The sequence below is a fragment of the Pipistrellus hanaki genome (assembly GCF_964339955.1).
Source record: "Pipistrellus hanaki genome assembly, chromosome: 3".
NCBI lineage: Eukaryota > Metazoa > Chordata > Mammalia > Chiroptera > Vespertilionidae > Pipistrellus > Pipistrellus hanaki.
The window spans coordinates 18,921,568-18,941,246 of NC_140505.1; positions in this window are offsets into that span (position 1 = coordinate 18,921,568).

Below are 19,679 nucleotides of genomic sequence, written 5' to 3' on the forward strand. Positions count from 1 at the left end.
ATTTGATATTCAACTTGCAGGACAGAAGCCCAATCTTTCTCTCCCTGTGTGTTTTCTAAACTAGGAAGTATCATAACCAGCTTGCCTCCTTACATTCAGCCCATTGTTTTGGAAAGAATAAGGAGAAAACTGACTCGCATTCAGAAGCAGCAGTCAAGAAAAGCACGTCTTTTTTCTTCTTACATATCAACTTGTTTAATCAGAGCATTTGTACTTTGATTTATTATTATTATTTCTCTCTATGGGAATTGATTTATAATGTTACCTAATCAGTGTGGTTCCAATTTTAATCTTGGAGCTGAGTAATAAATATAAGACATTAATTTCCATAAACCATATATATTTGAAGGCTTCATTTACATAGTGAGCAATTTAGGCCTATAAATTCTAATGTGTTTTTATTCCTTTTGGGTTACTGTTTGCATAACCTTTTTATAGCTCTGGCAAACCATAATGCTGCCCAATGCTGACAAATTTCTTGTTGCTGTCCAATGCATAAAAATGTGTTTTAAGTAACTATTGCCCCCTCAGTAATTTTTCTTATTTCTTTCTCACTCATCTTTGATGATAATTCTCTTCTAAGAGATGAAAAATTCTATTTATTTTCCTTACCAATTTCAGCAACTTATTTGGCAGTATTCTCTATTCTAATGTATGGTTCTGATATAGCTAGACCCAATACACCCCCATTTATTCCAGGAAGGATTACTCAATTTTCAACTTTGAAATAAGTGCAGACTCAGATCTAATAGCACCCTTGTCTCTAAGAAGTTTGGAGCATGAGATTGAGAATTACTGAGTACACAACATATAACCTGAGCATCTTTCAAGGTGATTTAAGGATGAATCAAATATGTTAAAATGGATCATCCTATTTCAGAAAGAAAATCTATATCTATGTCTATATATATATATATATATATATATATATATATATATATGTCTATATCTATACCTATGTCTATATCTCTATACCTATATCTATCTATCTATCTATCTATAGAGAAAGAGAGAGACTGAGAGGTTTACCATAAGAAAAAAATAGATTAATCTTCAGCAGTTTCTACATGCATATTTTCAAATATTTAAAAATTTTTGCTTTTTATGGGCATCTAACTTGGGCCTAATTTAATAGCATCTTAATTGTGGGTAGTACTTAGATAGCATTTATAATTTTTAATATACTTTTGTGTACACTATCACATTGGTCTTTAAAATATTTCCATAAGTTGTTGCTATATTCATGTTAAAGATAAGGGCCAGGGCTTTTAGTATTTTATTGTTATTGGCACAAAGGGACTATTTATTGGGTTTATCTGGAGTATAGGAAGAACTGAAATATACACTGGTTCATGCAGAAATAGACATTAAGATATTGACACCTTTTTATAAGACCATAGTAAATGTTTCCCTGGTTACCTGAGCCTTTTGAACCTGAGGGAGGATGAATTATGGCCAAGGCACAAGTGTGCTGGCTCATGCCCTAAGTGTGCGCTCTGTGATTTCATCTAAATGACTTTCCCTGAATCTCAACCAGGTGGGTCATGAAACAAAATCATTAGCTTCTGTTTCACAAACAACATGAAATAAATCAGGGGTCTCAGCTCAGTTCCTAAAAACAAGAGTCCATTTCACCCTCCCTACTGCTACTAGGTGTTCCTGGTGGTCAGGATTAATTGGTACACTAGAAGTGTTCACTGCTCTCCCTGGAGTCAGATAGATGGATGCTGAAGAGGATGTTTGTTCTGTGGGGTAGACACAATCAGAGGCAATGCTGCTCAGAGAGGCAAAGAAGCTGACAGTGAGGATGCCATGCTTCAGTACTGCCCACAACCTCTTGCCATACTTCTGCCTCGGTATTTCTCAGCATGAGTTGTAAGAGGGAAGGAAGCAAGGCACCTGAAGTCAGGCAAACCTGCTTTACAATCCTTGCTGTTCCACTTAGGCACTGGGAGTTTAATCATGTTGCTTAACCTCTCTGAGCCTCAGCATGGAGAATTACTGAGTATCGTGTGTTGTTTTCTACTGCTGTATAACAAATTGCCGCCAATTTTACATCCATTTATTATCTCAGTTTCTGTAGACCAGAAGTCCCAGCATAGAGTAGCTGGTGTCTGAGCAGACACCAGCTACTCTGGTATTCACAGGACTGGACCTGAGGTGTTGACCAGGACTGTGGTTTTCACCTGGCACTCAGGATCATCTTCCAAGCTCAGGCTGTGGGCAGAATTCATTGCCTTGTGGTTGTAACACCATGGTCCTCGTTTTCCTGCTAGCGTGTGGCCTGTCACTGCTCTCAGCAATAAGAAGCTGCCTGCAGTTCCTTGCCATGTGGTCCCATGGACAGTTCACAAGATGAATGTTTGCATTTTTGTAAGCCAGACGAAGCATCTCTCTCCGATTTCATTTTTTGCCATTAGCCAGAGAAAAGTCTCTGCTTTTAATTGGCTCTTATGTTTAGGTGATGCCCACCTGGATAATGTCCCTATTTTGTGGACAACTATGCCATATAACCTAAAAACAGTAGTAAAATCTCTCATATTCACAGACTTAGAATTTTGCAGAGCACATATGTCACTGGCAGAATATCTTGGAGACACCTTCAAATTTAACTTATCAAAGTGATAAAATTTATGTGAAAATCACTACCTCCTGGAGAATACTTGGCATATAATCAATCGTTATATATATGCATTTATATATATAAAAGAATAAGTGACCAACTGTCCCTCCAACCGTCCAATCAACTGATGTGCACTGGCAATTTAAAAATAAACATTGACTCGCACATGTGTGATACATATAAAGCTCTCAGAACTGATATTATTGAAATTCCTCATGAAATTATTTGTAATGGATCTATTATTGAAGCTACCTTTGGAAATAGTATGTCTACAGATAATATAAAATATATATCTAAACGTGCAATTCTTTGACCAAAAAAAATGAGCATGTGCATAAATTAAATGAAGAAATTTTGGATATAATTGATGGAGATTTTTACACCTATTTGAGTGACGATTCCATCGATTCAATGGATGATGCTGAAAATGAAAATTTCCCCATCCAATTAATAGTATTACTCCTTCTGGAATGCCATGTCATAAATTAAAATTGAAAGTAAGTGCAATCATCATGCTACCGAGAAGTCTTAGTAGTGAAAGGAGAGGTTATTCAGATTCCAAGAATTGATTTGTTTCCATCTGACACTGGCCTCCTGTTTAAATTAATTCAAAGACAGTTTCCCATGATGCCAGCATTTATAATGACTATTAATAAATCACAAGGACACACTTTAGACAGAGTAGGAATATTCCTACTTGAACCCATTTTCAGACATGGTCAGTTATAGTTTGTTTTTTCTCAAGTTTGAAGAGCATGTGTCAAAGTTAAAGTTGTAAATACTTCATCACAAGAGAAATTAGCCAAGCACTTTCAAAGTGACTTTACTCTTAATGTGGTATATAGAGAGATATTAAAATAAGTTAAATCAATTTATCAGTTATTGTTTTTATCAATGTTGTTTTTGTATCATGTTTTTTGTTGTTTTTATATCATGTCTGTAGTTGTTATATTGTTTATTAATCAATTTATATATTATTTTGATATACATTTTATTAATTTTCTTTCATCCTCTGACACTTCTATTATAAAGAAAGGGTAAATAGCGATATTAAAATATTTTTCCTAGACCTAACAGGTTTAGATCAGTGGATAGAGTGAGCCTGTGGACTGAAGGGTCCCAAGTTCGATTCTGGTCAAGGGCATATACCTTGGTTGTGGGCACATCCCCAGTGGGGAGTGAGTAGGAGGCAGCTGATTGATGTTTCTTTCATTGATGTTTCTGACTCTATCCCTCTCCCTTCTGCTCTGTAAAAAAATTAATAAAATATATTAAAACATATTTTTTCTAATTAATTTCCTTTCAATGTGCATGAATCCATGCACTGGGCCACTAGTTCTTCTACAAACCAGGATTAAGAATCAATGGATCTTGCCGAAACCGGTTTGGCTCAGTGGTAGAGCATTGGTCTGCGGACTGAAAGGTCCCAGGTTCGATTCCGGTCAGGGGCATGTACGTTGGTTGCGGGCACATCCCTGGTAGGGGGTGTGCAAGAGGCAGCTGGTCGATGTTTCTCTCTCATGGCCGATGTTTCTCTCTCATCAACGTTTCTAGCTCTCTATCTCTCTCCCTTCCTCTCTGTAAAAAATCAATAAAATATATTTAAAAAAAAAAAAGAATCAATGGATCTTAAAAGGCAGGGTGATTCTGGTAGTTTTAGTCATGTTTCCCATTGAGAGAAAAATTCCATGTAAATTGCAGTCCTTTTTATCAACCATACTGCCAAGCACATAATATGTGCTTAGTAGACATTTACTACCAAGCACATAATATGTGCTTAATAGACATTTCAGTGATACAGGCTATGTATGAGAGGTAATTTCACTCTAAGTACTTCTTATCTTGACATTTTGAAGATGATAGACTATTATTCAAGATTCTCTCAGGGCATTCATATCCATACTCATATTTTAAACCAATATTCATTTATTAACAACTTAAAAACTTTTATTTACACATCAGACCACTGTCATCTCTTGGGCCTCTATCTACATATACATACTGGTAATTTCCACTACTGTGCAACCTACACATCCCAAATTAAACAGGTCACCTCTAAAAATGCACCCTCCCAAGTCAAGTTCTTTTATAACTTCTATCTCAATGAATTAATATATTACATTCTCCCCAAAAGCCTGAAACTTAAGAATAACTCTTTTAGACTCTCCTCTTTTATCCAACTGGCCAAATCATGTCAATTCTATCTCCTGAATATGTTAATTATTTCTCTCTTCTTGATCTGCACTAGCCCTTATCATTTCCTACTCAGGTGACTTCAATGTATATTTTTTAAAAATATATTTTTATTGATTTTTTTACAGAGAGGAAGGGAGAGAGATAGAGAGCTAGAAACATCAATGAGAGAGAAACATCGACCAGCTGCCTCCTGCACATCCCCTACCGGGGATGTGCCCGCAACCAAAGTACATGCCCTTGACCAGAATCGAACCTGGGACCTTTCAGTCCGCAGACCGACGCTCTACCACTGAGCCAAACCGGTTTCTGTTCAATGTGTATTTCTAATCAGATCTCCTGTTCTCAGGTTCTCCCACCTACTCTGTACTCCATTGTACAAGTTATTTTTCAAAAGTATAAATCTGATCGGTCTCTCACCAGTTTTCAATGACCCTTAATTTATGCAAAGAAAAAAAAAATCTGGCCATCAGGCTTTTAGTACCTCTATCTGGCTATATAAAAATCTCCATATAATGGGAAAAGTCATCTTTAAAAACTTTTTGAGGCATAACTTACCTATGACAAACCACACAGATATTGTATGCTTTGATGAGTTTATATAGAGACTAGAGACCCAGAGCACAGATTTGTGTACCGGTGGGGTCCCTTGGCCTGGCCTTTGCCTTCTTGCAATCCAGGACCTCTTGGTGGGTGTCGGAGAGCTAGTTACAGCCCGATGCTGAGAGGCCAGGCTGAGGGATCCCACCAGTGCACAAATCCATACACCAGGACTCTAGTATGCATATAAGATCTTTGGTTAATCTCTTCCTGCCTTCCCCTTCCCTCTGAGATTCATCAGTCTGTTCTATGTTTCCATGTCTGTGGTTTCCACTCCTGTACTGAGCGTCTGACCCTTAGTGGTCAGTGTGTGTCATAGCTACTGGACGGTCAGCCAGTTGGCTGGTCAGCTGCTTGCTTAGGCTTTTATATACATAATATATAATACATAATATATAAAATATATTATGTTTTATATATTTGTAAAACAACCATCCAATTAAGATATAAAATATCAAAGTCATCTTTTAAAAACATAAATTATGTTTTAAAACACATATTATGTTACTTGATATCAATCTCAAAAAAAAAATCTCATAAAAGAAAAATTCAATTTTCTTTCTTAGCTATGTAATTACATAGGTGGGGACCTGCTCATCTCTGCAACTTTTCCTCCCAGCAGCCAACCCCTCAGGCACACAGCTTGTGCCTTGTTTTCTTTCCTAGTTGTCTCAGATATTACAAGTTCATCCCTGCTTCTGCCTAGAGCATTTTCACAGTTTTTCCCTTCACTTCCTTCCAGTCTGTTCAAATGCAACTTCCTCAGAGCTCAAGAAACCCTTGTTTAAATAACTTGTGCTTTGGGGAACTTTTTTGATTACCTTATTTAAAATAGCACCCAAATCTCAGTCCTTCCCCTTCCTTACAAGCACAGCCATCTGCCACAATTTTCTTACATTTGTGTGTTTATGTATTTGCAACGGAAAGTAAGAGGACTTTGGATGTCTTGTTTACTGCCATATTCCCAATGTTTCAAACCATGCCAAAGAATAGATTTTCAATTAATATTTGTGATTGGAGGTGGGAGATAAAAATCTAAACTCTATACCATGAGACAAAGGCCCTTCATGACCTTTTTTACTTATATTTTTTCCACTTCCCATAAGTTTTAAGCTATAGTTGGTTTCAATTACTTGCAATTCCCTAAAGATACCAGATTTCTCTTCTGCTAAGCACACATTCTGAAAGTTCCTGGAATGTCACCATTCTTTGTCTACCTTCCCAATCCTTGCTCCTTCTCAGCTCCAGTTTCTTTGTGAATCTCCCTACCTCCTTCAACCAAAATAGATCTCCCTGCTCCCTTCTTCCTCCTCCCATAAGTCTTCTTAGAAAAGCTTCTAGGAAGGTACAGTAAACATTCATATTTCAGCAGTGTTTTCCTACCTATAGTTGAGCTCTCTGAGGATATCAATAGGTCTTTTCATCTTCAAATCACCAGGACTTACCCAGTTTGCCTTATAATTTGAGCTTAATAAATGCTTTATAAAAAGAAGATAACAAAAGAGGGAAGAGAGAAGAAATAGGTAAGAAGAGAGGAAGTAAAGAGAAACGCAAGAAAAGAAAAATAGATATTAGAATATTAAACATGAAGATTTCAATCAGTCTTTCAAATGTAAAGCATCAAAGGACTCAGCAAAATAATCTAGAGTTAATTCATGTCTATTATCAATTATTAAATTTATGGCATATTTGCATTTAGTATTTCCAAATGTGTGTGTGTTTCAGAAGACATATTAAGTTGTGATTTGCAAATAACCCCACAACAGGTTTAAATACTAGAAAAGTGGTAACACACACTTGTGTGATGTTCATTACACATAAAACCAATTCCCAATGTTTTATGTAAATAATGGAATCACACAACCGTCAAGTGTGAAAATGATCTGTTTATAGATGACATCCAATGACATCCAATAAAACCCCCAATTTCCTCTCATTTCAGTTTGGTTCCTTCCTTGACCAATCTTCTTCTTCTTCTTCTTCTTCTTCTTCTTCTTCTTCTTCTTCTTCTTCTTCTTCTTCTTCTTCTTCTTCTTCTTCTTTTTTAATTACACAAACCAAGAAGAGTAGAGAAAGAAGAGCTTAACAGATAGTTGTAATAATAATTTTAAAAACATTTCTATATTTTATGATTCTTTGACATCTTGGTATCTTGCTGGCTGGGAAAGACTGCCCCTCCCAGAACTAGTTAATTCCCCCCCCCCCCCAAAAAAAAAAAGGATTCCAGAGAGAGCATACATTTCAGATGCAAACCAAACAATCCAAAACCTACACCCCAAGGACATCTTTTTTTTTTTTTTTAATATATTTTATTGATTTTTTTTACAAAGAGGAGGAGAGAGTGATAGAGAGCTAGAAACATTGATGAGAGAGAAACATCATCCAGCTGCCTCTTGCACACCCCCTACCTGGGATGTGCCTGCAACCAATGTACATGCCCTTGACCGGAATCGAACCTAGGACCCTTCAGTCCACAGACCGACGCTCTACCGCTGAGCCAAACAGGTTTCGGCCCAAGGACCTCTTTTATCTAACTCTCACAAACCAAGTCAATATTTCCCTACCCTAAATCACCCCAGGGTCATGTACCAGATAACTAGCCCAGAGCCTGCTGAAAATTTTAATCTGTCTAATGCCAAACTTACTCAAACTTGCTTAACTTACCCTGTCCATTCCTTCTCAAGGAAATCACAGTAAAGTTCTGGGCCATCCTTTCTCCTCTGCTGCTTCTGCCTCCTGACCCAACCTCAACATTTCCCCATGTAGACCTGCATGTCATGGTGTGACATGGCTCCTTCTCTTGTGAACTGTGAATAATAAAGCTTCTTTAAATGGCACTGCCTCTCTGTGCTATCACCTCTATGAATTAAAATCAGTTTTTATAAATTAAATTCCAGGTACAATCAAAACAGTGGTTCAATGTAGATAAAACAAGAACTGGCAATATATCCTTGAATAATTTGATTAATTCTAATTATCAACATGCTGTATGCTTTTTTCCCCCAAGAACTGCCTGTAATAGTAAGCATACCAGAAAAATAAAAAATCACCTATAATATAATCACCAGAATGCAGGGAGCTAGGAGGAAAAGAAATGGAGGAATTCCCTGAGAAACACGGCAATATATGTTCACATCATTCTCTGGAACAACACTTTGGACAAAATTCATTTAACTTGTTCTCAACCATCACAGTTGTTTTCCTGAATCATAAAATTCCCATTATAAAATACACCCTGACATCAACTTGATTAGTATGATCATAAATCTTAACAGCAGCATGCATGCTTTAAACTGCATATTTTTAGGCCATAATTATAGATTCTATTATTTCCCCTACCTACTGAAGTAATTAGATATTATTTCAATGCACTGCCAATTGTTGGCAGTACTTTTTTAATGCATGTAAAAAACCATTTAACCCACTGAAACAAGATTTTTGAGTGCTCAATGGCAATATATTAATATTAAATTTGTTGATTAATTTTAGACTCAATTAAAAAGAAACCAAAATTATTCATAGCCCAGAGCCTGCTGAAAATTTTAATCTGTCTAATGCCAAACTTGCTCAAACTTGCCAATTTTACCCTGCCCATTCCTTCTCAAGGAAACCACAGTAAAGTTCTAGGCCATCCTTTCTCCTCTGCTCTTTCTGCCTCCTGACCCAACCTCAGCATTTCCCCATGTAGACCTGCATGGCATGGTGCAGCATGGCTCCTTCTCTTGTGGAGTTTGTGTGTGTGTGTGTGTGTGTGTGTGTGTGTGTACATATACTTTATATGCAACTTTTGAGTCTTTACATATATAAGAACATCTGTTTATAGATAACTAGGAATGTTTTTATAGGCAGCTTTTATGCTAAATTAAAAGCTTTGTAATATAAACTTTTCTTTGGACTCATTTACATAAATTTCATACAGTAAAAAAAATGTTCATTAATAGTGTGCTAATAAATGAGCTGTTGCTACAGGATGCTGTATGTGCATTAGTGTGGAGATGGAGGATTGTGATTCAGGTCTTTGTCACTGGCTGGCTCATATTTCTAAAGGTAAGGAGTTTCCAGCTAATATTAAGACACAGACAATATCAGTGCTCAGAATTTCCATTCATAATGAAACCTATCTGCAAGAGGACAGCTTTGCTCCTGGATTTCAGCTTTGCCATTATTTGATTGTGAGTGAACTTGGATCCATTACTTGACCTGCATAACCATTAATTTCATCATCTATAAATAGAGAGGTTCAAATTAATGATTTGTAGGGCCTTTTCAACTGCTAACCTAATAAAAGTATAGAGTTAAATGATTGCATCACATAAATGTCTCAATTGCACATATAAATAGAGATAAAGAAGGTAACTGTATCTTTCACTATATTGTTTATATACATTCATTCATTATCTCATTCATTCAGTCACTCAGTATTTAGCAAACACTTGTTAGCTATATATTAGAGGCCCAGTGCATGAAATCTGTGCATGGGGGTAAGGGAGGTACTCAGTCCAGCCTGCACCCTATCCAATCTGGGGTCCATTGGGGGATGTCTGACTGCCAGTTTAGGTTGGATTCTATGAGATTGGGCCTAAACATCCCTTTTGCAACCCAGGACCACTGGCTCCTAACCATTCACCTACCTGCCTGCCTAATGCCCCAAACTGCCCTCCCATTCTGGCCTAGTAACCCCCAATAGCCCTCCCCTGCTGGCCTGGTCTCCCCCAACTACCCTCCCCTGCTAACCTGGTCACCCGCAATGGCCCTCCCCTACTGGCTTGATCTCACCTCTAACTGCTTCTGCCTTGGCCCCACCACCATGGCTTTGTCTGGAAGGAAGTCAGATGTCCGGAAGATGACTGGTTGACCTGGTTTAATTAGCATATTACCTTTTTATTAGTATAGATAGTCCCTGGTGCACAGATTTGTGCACATCGAAAGGAAATGAATTAGAAGGTGGTCAGTGGGGAGGGATTGGGCAAGACAGGCTGGATATGCCCCAGAGCCAACCTCCCACAGTCTTGCCCTGGCCGGCTGGGCCACACCTGGATTGGCACTGTGGCTCGAAGGTTGTCTGGGAAGGGTGCAGGGTCGCTCCAGCAGGTGAGGTCCCTCAGCCTGGCCTGTGGGGATTGGGCCAAAACCAGCTCTCTGACATGCCCTGAGGGGTCCCTGACATCCCTTGAACAGTTCCAGGTTGCAAGGGGACAGTTCTCAGGTGACATACACCAGAATTGGGCTCCCTCCTCTCTGGTTCTGGATGCATCACCTGAGAACCACAGCTGCCAAATCACTGCAGCTCAGCAGCTCCTGGATTAAACATCTGCCCCATGGTGGTCATCACGGATCATAGCTACCGGTTGCAATCTATATATATATTGGGTCGGCAGCTAAGTAATTGCGGGTTTCACACACATATGGCTTCAGTTGAATTTTTAGGTTTGCAGACGTAGTACAAATGTAAAACACATTTTGTTATTTGATAGTTGGCTATTCAGCTGTTAATCAGTAAAAAAAAATTTTTTGATCTGTTTTGTAGTTTTCTTTTGGCATTCGTTGAAAAATGGAAAATCAAAAGGAACATTTTCGTCATATTTTGCTTTTTTATTTCCGCAAAGGGAAAAACGCATTGCAAGCTCATAAAAAGTTATGTGCTGTTTATGGTGACGAAGCCTTAAAAGAACGGCAGTGTCAAAATTGGTTTGCCAAATTTCGTTCTGGTGATTTTTCACTCAAAGATGAAAAACGCTCTGGTCGTCCAGTTGAAGTTGATGACGCCCTAATCAAAGCAATAATCAATTCGGACTGTCACAGTACAACACGTGAGATTGCAGAGAAGCTTCATGTATCACATACATGCATTGAAAATCACTTAAAACAACTTGGCTATGTTTAAAAACTCGATACATGGGTTCCTCACGAACTGAAAGAATCACAGTTAACGCAACGCATTAGCAGCTGCGATTTGCTAAAGAAACGTAATGAAAATGATCCATTTTTAAAATGACTGATAACTGGAGATGAAAAATGGGTTGTTTACAACAATATCAAGCGGAAAAGATCGTGGAGCAGGCCAGGTGAACCAACTCAAACAACATCAAAAGCTGATATTCATCAAAAGAAGGTTTTGTTATCAGTTTGGTGGGATTACAAAGGAATTGTCTACTTTGAACTCTTACCACCCAACCAAACGATCAATTCTGATGTCTACATTGAACAACTAACGAAATTAAACAATGCAGTTGAAGAAAAGCGGCCCGAATTGACAAATCGAAAAGGTGTTGTATTCCATCATGACACTGCAAGGCCACACACATCTTTGGTCACTCGGCAAAAATTAATGGAGCTTGGTTGGGATGTTTTGCCACATCCACCATATAGTCCTGACCTTGCACCCTCTGATTACTTTTTGTTTCGATCTTTACAAAACTCCTTGAATGGTAAAAATTTCAATAATGATGATGATGTCAAATCGTACCTGATTCAGTTTTTTGCTAATAAAAACCAGAAGTTTTTTGAACGTGGGATTATGTTGCTGCCTGAAAGATGGCAAAAGGTCATTGATCAAAATGGGCAATACATTACAGAATAAACTTATTTAGTTCCATGAAAAAATTGTCTTTGATTTTCTTTAAAAAATCCGCAATTACTTAGTTACCGACCATATATATATATATATATATATATATATATATATATATATATATATATATATATATATATATATATTGCAAGAACAATAGGATGAGCTACTTGCTTCAAGGATGACCTCTCTCTACCTCCCTGTTAGAGGTTCATAAAATAATACCATTTTAATATTTGTCATGGTCAGATTATTTGCTCTGAATTCTGGCTCATCAGATAACATACAGTCATAAATTATTGAATAAATAGTTATCTTGGTGAGATTAGAAAAGTTATTACTTAATGCTAAAATTATCTTTCAGTTCTTGTTATTCAACTCAATTGCCTGTGCAGTACAACCATGAGAAACTAAAGAGTAAATATTTTGAAATTTGTGTGTATGTATAATAGAATTGTTTTCATAGTAAAGATAGCTGAATAATTGAATGGGATTCCAAGCTGAATGATCAAATTTTTTAAGTTTCAAAAATGGAATGGATTTTCAATGGTCTTAAATGATATGAAATGGAGTTCACTCTCATGGATCCCTCAATAACAGGTACACCACAATCCAGAACCAGTTCTAAAATATAGCCATCTAACGAAGGAATAGGATGAGGATGAAAGACTAGAATTAGTCTTATTTTGGACCACAAATACAGGAACTCAGAGACTCTATGCTCATTCTCCTCAAAGAAATAACCCTTAGTGATTAAAACCAAAGCTGAAATAACATGACACCAACCCTTTTGCTTGTCTATTATTTCATTTTTAAATATTTTTATTTATATTTAGAAGAGAGAGAGAGAGGAAGGGAGAGGGATACAGAGATAGACAAATTGATGAGAGTGAAACATTAGCTATCAGCTGCCTAATGCATGTCCCCTACTAGGGATTGAGCCCGCAACCTGGGAATGTGCCTGACCTGGAATCTTGGTTTATGGGTAGATACCAGCCAGGCTGCTTGTCTATTCTTTTGGTACTTATTTATCTATCACATTCCTTGGCTATCACACCACACACACACACACACACACACACACACACACACACACGATAAAACAAAAAGTCAACCAGAGAGTGGCCCACTGTTGTCCATTAACAGAAGACAAAGGCCTGCAGCAGAATGAGCAGAATGCCTAGTGGAGGGAAGTCTAAGCTAGCTGACTAATATTCAGTGTATTCCAAAATCCTGATTATCAGAACAAGAGCTAGAATAGCTAATACACAAGCAGGCTCAATTAACCCTAATTAGTTCAGAGTCAGCCTACAAAAGACTTAATTAGCAATTATTAGATGGTATTTAGAGAAGGAGCATAAATAATGGTTGGTAGCAGGCTGTGTTTAAGGGTCTCATGGCTGAATGTCACACACACACACACAAAAAAAGTGAAATCAATATTTCTCCACTGGAGATTAAGTAAAAAATAATAATATGGGTCTTGACTTAAATTTAATTAATTTGGAGTGGATTATTGATTTAATCATTTTTTTCTGGATGGTTCAGATATTTCAGAAGAGAAGTTTGCAATTGTGATGGTTAGATTCTACCACAAAGAGAAGAATATCAGCTTTGAGAGGATGATTGGCTAATAGGGTTCAGAAGAATAGATGAAAGGTTTTCCTTAAACATTTCAAAAGTCAAATTTCGGGGGACCCCACACTGAGGAAGACCAGGGAGGAAAGGCTGATGTGCAAACAGAGCAGGGAAACTGAGTTACCATGAGCTTAATAAATATCCTTAAAGTCGGTGACTGGGGCCAACTCTGTTTGGTCCAAGCCTGAATTCTGGCTGCACATGAATTGGACTCTCTTCAGGTCAACACAAATTTCCCTTCCTTTATCTTGTCCCATTTATTCACCAATATGTTTCTTATAGGAACTGAAATTTGAACCCACTCTTATTTCACAGTGAAATATTTTTATCAAAGAGACACAATGAGCAGATTAAGACAAAAAACAGAAAGATGATATAACCTTCTCCACCAGTTTCACTCTCTCTCTTGCTCTTCCTTTCTCTGACAACATCTTTAGAGTAAGTATGGCCCTCAGAGAGGTAGAAAATTATATTCCTCTTAAGTTTCATAATATCCTACATAAATATGGGCTTGACCTAAGTGAGGACAAAAATTTGTTTTAGAACATTAGAGTTCTTATGTTTTAATGCATATTAGATTACTTTTATTTAACATGACTATAAATATTATCACTCATAAAACTATTCAGCATTGTCATAAATTATTTTATAGAAAATACTGTTGATAGGTGTATAAAAACATAGAGAGTCTACTTTAACCAACAATTAATTTTATATAGTAACTGGCTTCCTCTTTAAAAAAAAACTATGCCAAAGGGCCACTTAGAAAGAATAGAGGTGTATTAGTTTTCCATTGTTGTATAACAAATCACCACATACTTAGCATCTTAAAACAATACTCATTTATTAGCTTACAGTTTTATAGGTTAGATGCCCAGGCTGACTTGGCTGGGATCTTAGAAAGTCAAAATCAAGGTCAGGCTAAGCTTTTACCTGAGAACTAGGGAAGAATCTTTTTCTAAGATTTTCCAGGTTGTTTTCAAAATCCATTGACTTGTAGCTATAGGTCTGGGGTCCTAGTTCTAATGGTTAGAAAATGCTGCTCTTTGCTTCCAGAGCCCCACATTCCTTCTGACTTGGCCCCCACCATCCTCAGTGTAGCAATGATACACCAAGTCCTTCTCTCACTTTGAATATCTCCGACTTCCTAAGCTCTCAGCCAGAGAAAGCTCATTGCTGTGAGTAGATTGGGCCCACTTGAATTCTCTTCCTTTACATTAACTCAAAGTGAACTCATTAGTAACTTTAATAATCTCTTAAAACCATTTCTCTTATGTAGCATGGCATAGTCATAGATACACTAGGGGCCTAGTGCCTGAATTTCATACACTGGAGGGGGTTCCTCAGCTCAGCCTGTCCCCTCTCACATACTGGAAGCCCTCAGGGGATGTCCTACTGATGGCTTGGGCCCACTCCCCATGAAAGGCGACCAGGCTGACCAGGGAAGGCATCAGCCCCGTCACCAGGCTGCTCTAGCCACTGCCAGTCACCACAGCCACCAAGGTGTTTCCATCAACACAGACTCCAGTCCCTTCACCATGACAAAATGACAACGTTCTTTAGGCATTTTCAAGATGTGTCTTTCATAGGATATGACATTTCTTTCTTTTTTTTTAATCCTCACCTTAGGGTATGTTTCCATTGGTTTTTAGAGAATGTGGAAGAGAAAGAGAAAGAGAGAGAGAGAAGCATCAAAGTGAGAGAACACTTTGATTGGTTGCCTCCTGCATGAGTCCAGGGAGGAGCCTGCAATCTCTTGGTACATGCTCTTGACCAGAATCAAACCCTGACCCTGTGGTTGGCAGGCTTAGGCATTATCCGCTGAGCAACACCGGCTAGGGCAGGATATGACATTTCTTAGCCCTCCAGCATCAGGACTTCATTTCTTTTCTCCAGGAGTGTGGTGGGAAAACCCTATATCATTGTTTTGGATTCTTTTTTTTTTTTTTTTTTTTTTTTTTTTTTTTTTTTTTTGGCAGGTGGGGAGGTGGGGACGGATTGTAAAGATAGAAATATATTGAAGAACAAATCCCAAGTTGTTTATCTGACTTGTTTCACCATCACTAAAATTAATTAAAAATAAGTTAATTTGAACTTACATTCACTTTAAATATTTATTTTTTTCTTTAGCTTATCACACAATTCAATTCAAATTCTATAACAATAAGTTATGAGAATTGCACATAGTTTTTCCTTTTTTCTTCTCTTGCTGTCAAAGCTATTACAGATGGCACAAGCTTAATCCCAAGGAAACTAATAAAGTGAATTGTTCACACAATTACATATTATTTTCCTGTTACGTACAATTCTCTGTGGGTGCCCATTGATCAGTGCTTGATCTATGAAGCCGGAGTCCTGTCTGAGTTTGACCTTTGAGTATTCAACCACCTCTAAAGTTTTGACAAGGCTGTTAAAAGAGTGGTGTGATGGAAGCAGAAGACCACTCCCAATCAGTAACATATGCTGTACTCTGTGTGGGGAAAATAACTCCCATCATCCACAAAAAAGAGAAAGGGGAAAAGCATAACATATTTGGAGTGTTGAGCTGAGGCAAAGATGATGCATATTGGAGAGGGATGCATGAGATCTTGGCTTGTATAAAACAATGAATCCAAATCCGAATCCAGTGATAGCAGACAATGGGTCTGATTATCTCCAGAGGGGCATTATAATGTCCAAACTCCAGCTTCAAGCAGCTGTAAACCTCTCCAGTCTAGAATTTGCATTTTTAGAGTGTAACAGCAGAACTGTTTCACCAAGACTATAGTGACAATGCAGAGCCAAGCCAATGCTACTTACTCTTAAGTGCTAGGAGACTTGCATAAACAAATCTGGTCGCTTTTCTAGATAAATGGTTCTGCTCTAAAACATAAATATTCATAGTGATACCACTGAGATTTCCAAACAGTAAACAGGTTCCGATTCTGATACTTGTAAGATAGTTGATCAACAACATTGAATTAAATTCTATAAACATTTATAGAGCACTTTACCTGGGGAAAGCATTATGTCAAGTGGACAGCTCCATATGGTGATTAATAGCAGACTTTTTATCTTTTGTTACCTGGAACAGTAGCCTAATCTCTCTAAGCAAGGAGGTTCTCATGTGTATCATGGGAAGAATAATTATCTAGATATTTGTTGTCTTATTTTGTGTTTCCCTGAAAGCAGATCCCAAAACTAGGATTGGGGTCAAATTGTTTAACTGTAAGGTGATCTCAGAACCAAAAGAGCAAGGGAAGGAGAGAAGAGAAGGCAACTAATGAAGGATAGGCTATGAAGCAAGTTATCACTGTAATACCTGGAGCGAAGATTCATTCTCAAAGTATGGTTCATGGTTGACAAGCATCATCTGGGCACTGATTATTTAGAAATGCAAATTCTTAGGCCCCACTCTAGACCTACTGAATCAGAAACTCAGCATGTGAGCCCATCAATCTGGTCTAAAGACACTGCAGGTAATTTTGTTGTGCACTCAAGTTTGAGAACTGATGAGCTAGGAAACTTTGGGAGCATGCAGAACACTTTTCCCAGAGTTATTACACCAAGAGGGAAAAAGTAACTGGGATATTTATACATCAATTCCCATCAGTCATTACTGAAGACTGTTAAGGAGAAGGAGTTGAAAATGAACATTACTTCTCCAGCTCTTTTGTCTGCGGTACCTCTGGGCAGAGCAGGTTTCAGAGTAGGTTCTTAGCAAAAAGATGTTGGTCCTGGCAGTTGGAAGTCCTAAGAGCATCACAATTTCCAGGTTCAAGGATATACGGGTGGGATATCAACACCTACAACTGTAGTGTCTTAAAGATTAAGAAGATGCACTAAAAGGCATAATGGAGTACCTATCACACACAAAAATTGTATATTAAAATCAAATGGTAATACAAAGGTTAACAAGCTTTACCCTTTGCCTTCAGAAAGCAGACAGTTTACAAAGGGAGCTAGGATGCAGATGCATAAGTAGAATCCAAGGCAGGATGCCATAAAGGCCACAGTAGTGAAAGTGTAGAATGGAAGAGAGCATAGCTGATTTGAGGAGGAAGGAAGATGCCTAAGATTCAGTGGCATCTAAAATGGGAGAGGCAGGCTTTTTGGCAGGATGGGTTGATTGAACAAGAAGAGTGATTGAATTGTGGGGAAGAACACAGGTGACTGTATCAGCTGCTCATCCGGTGTCTATTGTATCTGAATGTTTGAATGCACATATCCATTTAAAAAATAGACATAACTTCCATAGCTCACAAATTTGAAATGTAAGGATGCTAAAATTAGTATTTCGTTGCTACTTCTCAGCTCCAACAGCATCATCAGTGATTTTCTGAAAAAGAATTAAGGCTTCACGTTTTGAAAAGCACAGAAAAATGTTTCCAGTAGCTAGCTACACAGATGTACTGCTTTCCTGGGACTTGTATGTAAATAAGAAAGTGCTGATTTAATTTTTTCAGTAGCATTATTACCATTATAAATTAACTTGTATGGTTTTGTGCAAAGCTGTCAATACGTAGTGTTGAGAATTTTGCACAGCACATATAAGTTTAAAAAATTATTTGAGGAGAATGACATGTAGAGAGGAAATAAGTTTTAAGTAGAATGAATACATAATTCTATATTTTTGTAGACTTTGTTACTGGGATCCCAGATCTCACAGCAAAATACATCTCTGAACCCTGCTACCCTACTTCACAGTCCACCCCTCTAAAGCCACTAGTATGGACTGTATGTTTGTGTCCCATCCCCATACATTTATATACTGAAGCCCTACCTGAAATATAAAGATATTTAAAGGTGGAGTCTGTGGGATGTAATTAGATAATGAGGGTGGCTCTCTCATAAATGGGATTTGTACCCTCATAGGAAGAGACATGAGAGAGATTATATCTCTCTCTACCATGTAAAGATACAATGTGAAGGTAATTGAGTGAAAACCACAAAGAGCTTTCTCACCAGCACAAGGAATTATACAAATATTTTTTCCAAAGAAGATATATAAGGGTTGTCAAAAGTAGGCTTAGAGTAGTGAGTACATGAAACAGAATTTATTCTTCTAATTCTTATTAATTATTGCATATTTATTTATATTATAATTGTAAACCTGCTTTTACCTGCCACTATACTAATGACTGATAGGTACATTAAACCATGCTAGAAATAACTAATTATCAGGGAACACAAATCAAAACCACAATGAGACCTGTTACAATGACTGTTATCAAAAAGGCAAGAGATAATGTGCTCACAAAGATATGGAGAAAAGGAATTTTTGTACTTAGTGTAGTATTGGTAGAAATGTAAAGTGGTATAGATACTATGGAAAACAGTACAGACATTACTGAAAAAAACCTGAAAAGTAGTACTGCTGTATGATCCATCAATCCACTTGTAGGCATATATTTAAGGCAATTGAAATCAGTATCTTGATGAAATAGCTGCACTCTTATATTTGTTGTAGTATTATTCACAAAAGCCAGGGTATGAAAATAACGTGTCAGTGGCTATGTAGATAAAAAATGAAAAAGAAGGAAATTATGCCATTTGCAACAACATGGATGAACCTCATTATGGGCATTATGCTAAGGAAAATATGTGAGACAGAGTAAGACATGTATTCTATGTTCTCATGCATTTGTGTAATCTAAAAACCCAAAGTCATAGAAACTGAGAGTAGAATGGTGGGGATTGAGGGAAATGAAGAGATGTTGGTCAAAAGATATAAACTTTCAGTTATAAACGAATAAGTTCTGGGGACTAATGTACAGCATGGTAATTATAGTCAATAATATTTTATGTGCTTCCAAGATGCTAAGAGAGTAGATCTTAAATGTTCTCACCATAAAAAACATATTAATTATGTTATATGATAGAGGTGTTAGCTGTTACATGGTAATCATTTTGCAATATATGAGTGTATCAAATCAGCACATTGTACATCTTAAACTTACACACTGTTACATGCCAATTATATATCAATACAACTTGAAAAAATAATATTTGCCTATAAATACATTAACATTTAATTGTATATAGGATAAAGCTAGCATATATACTATGTAGTAA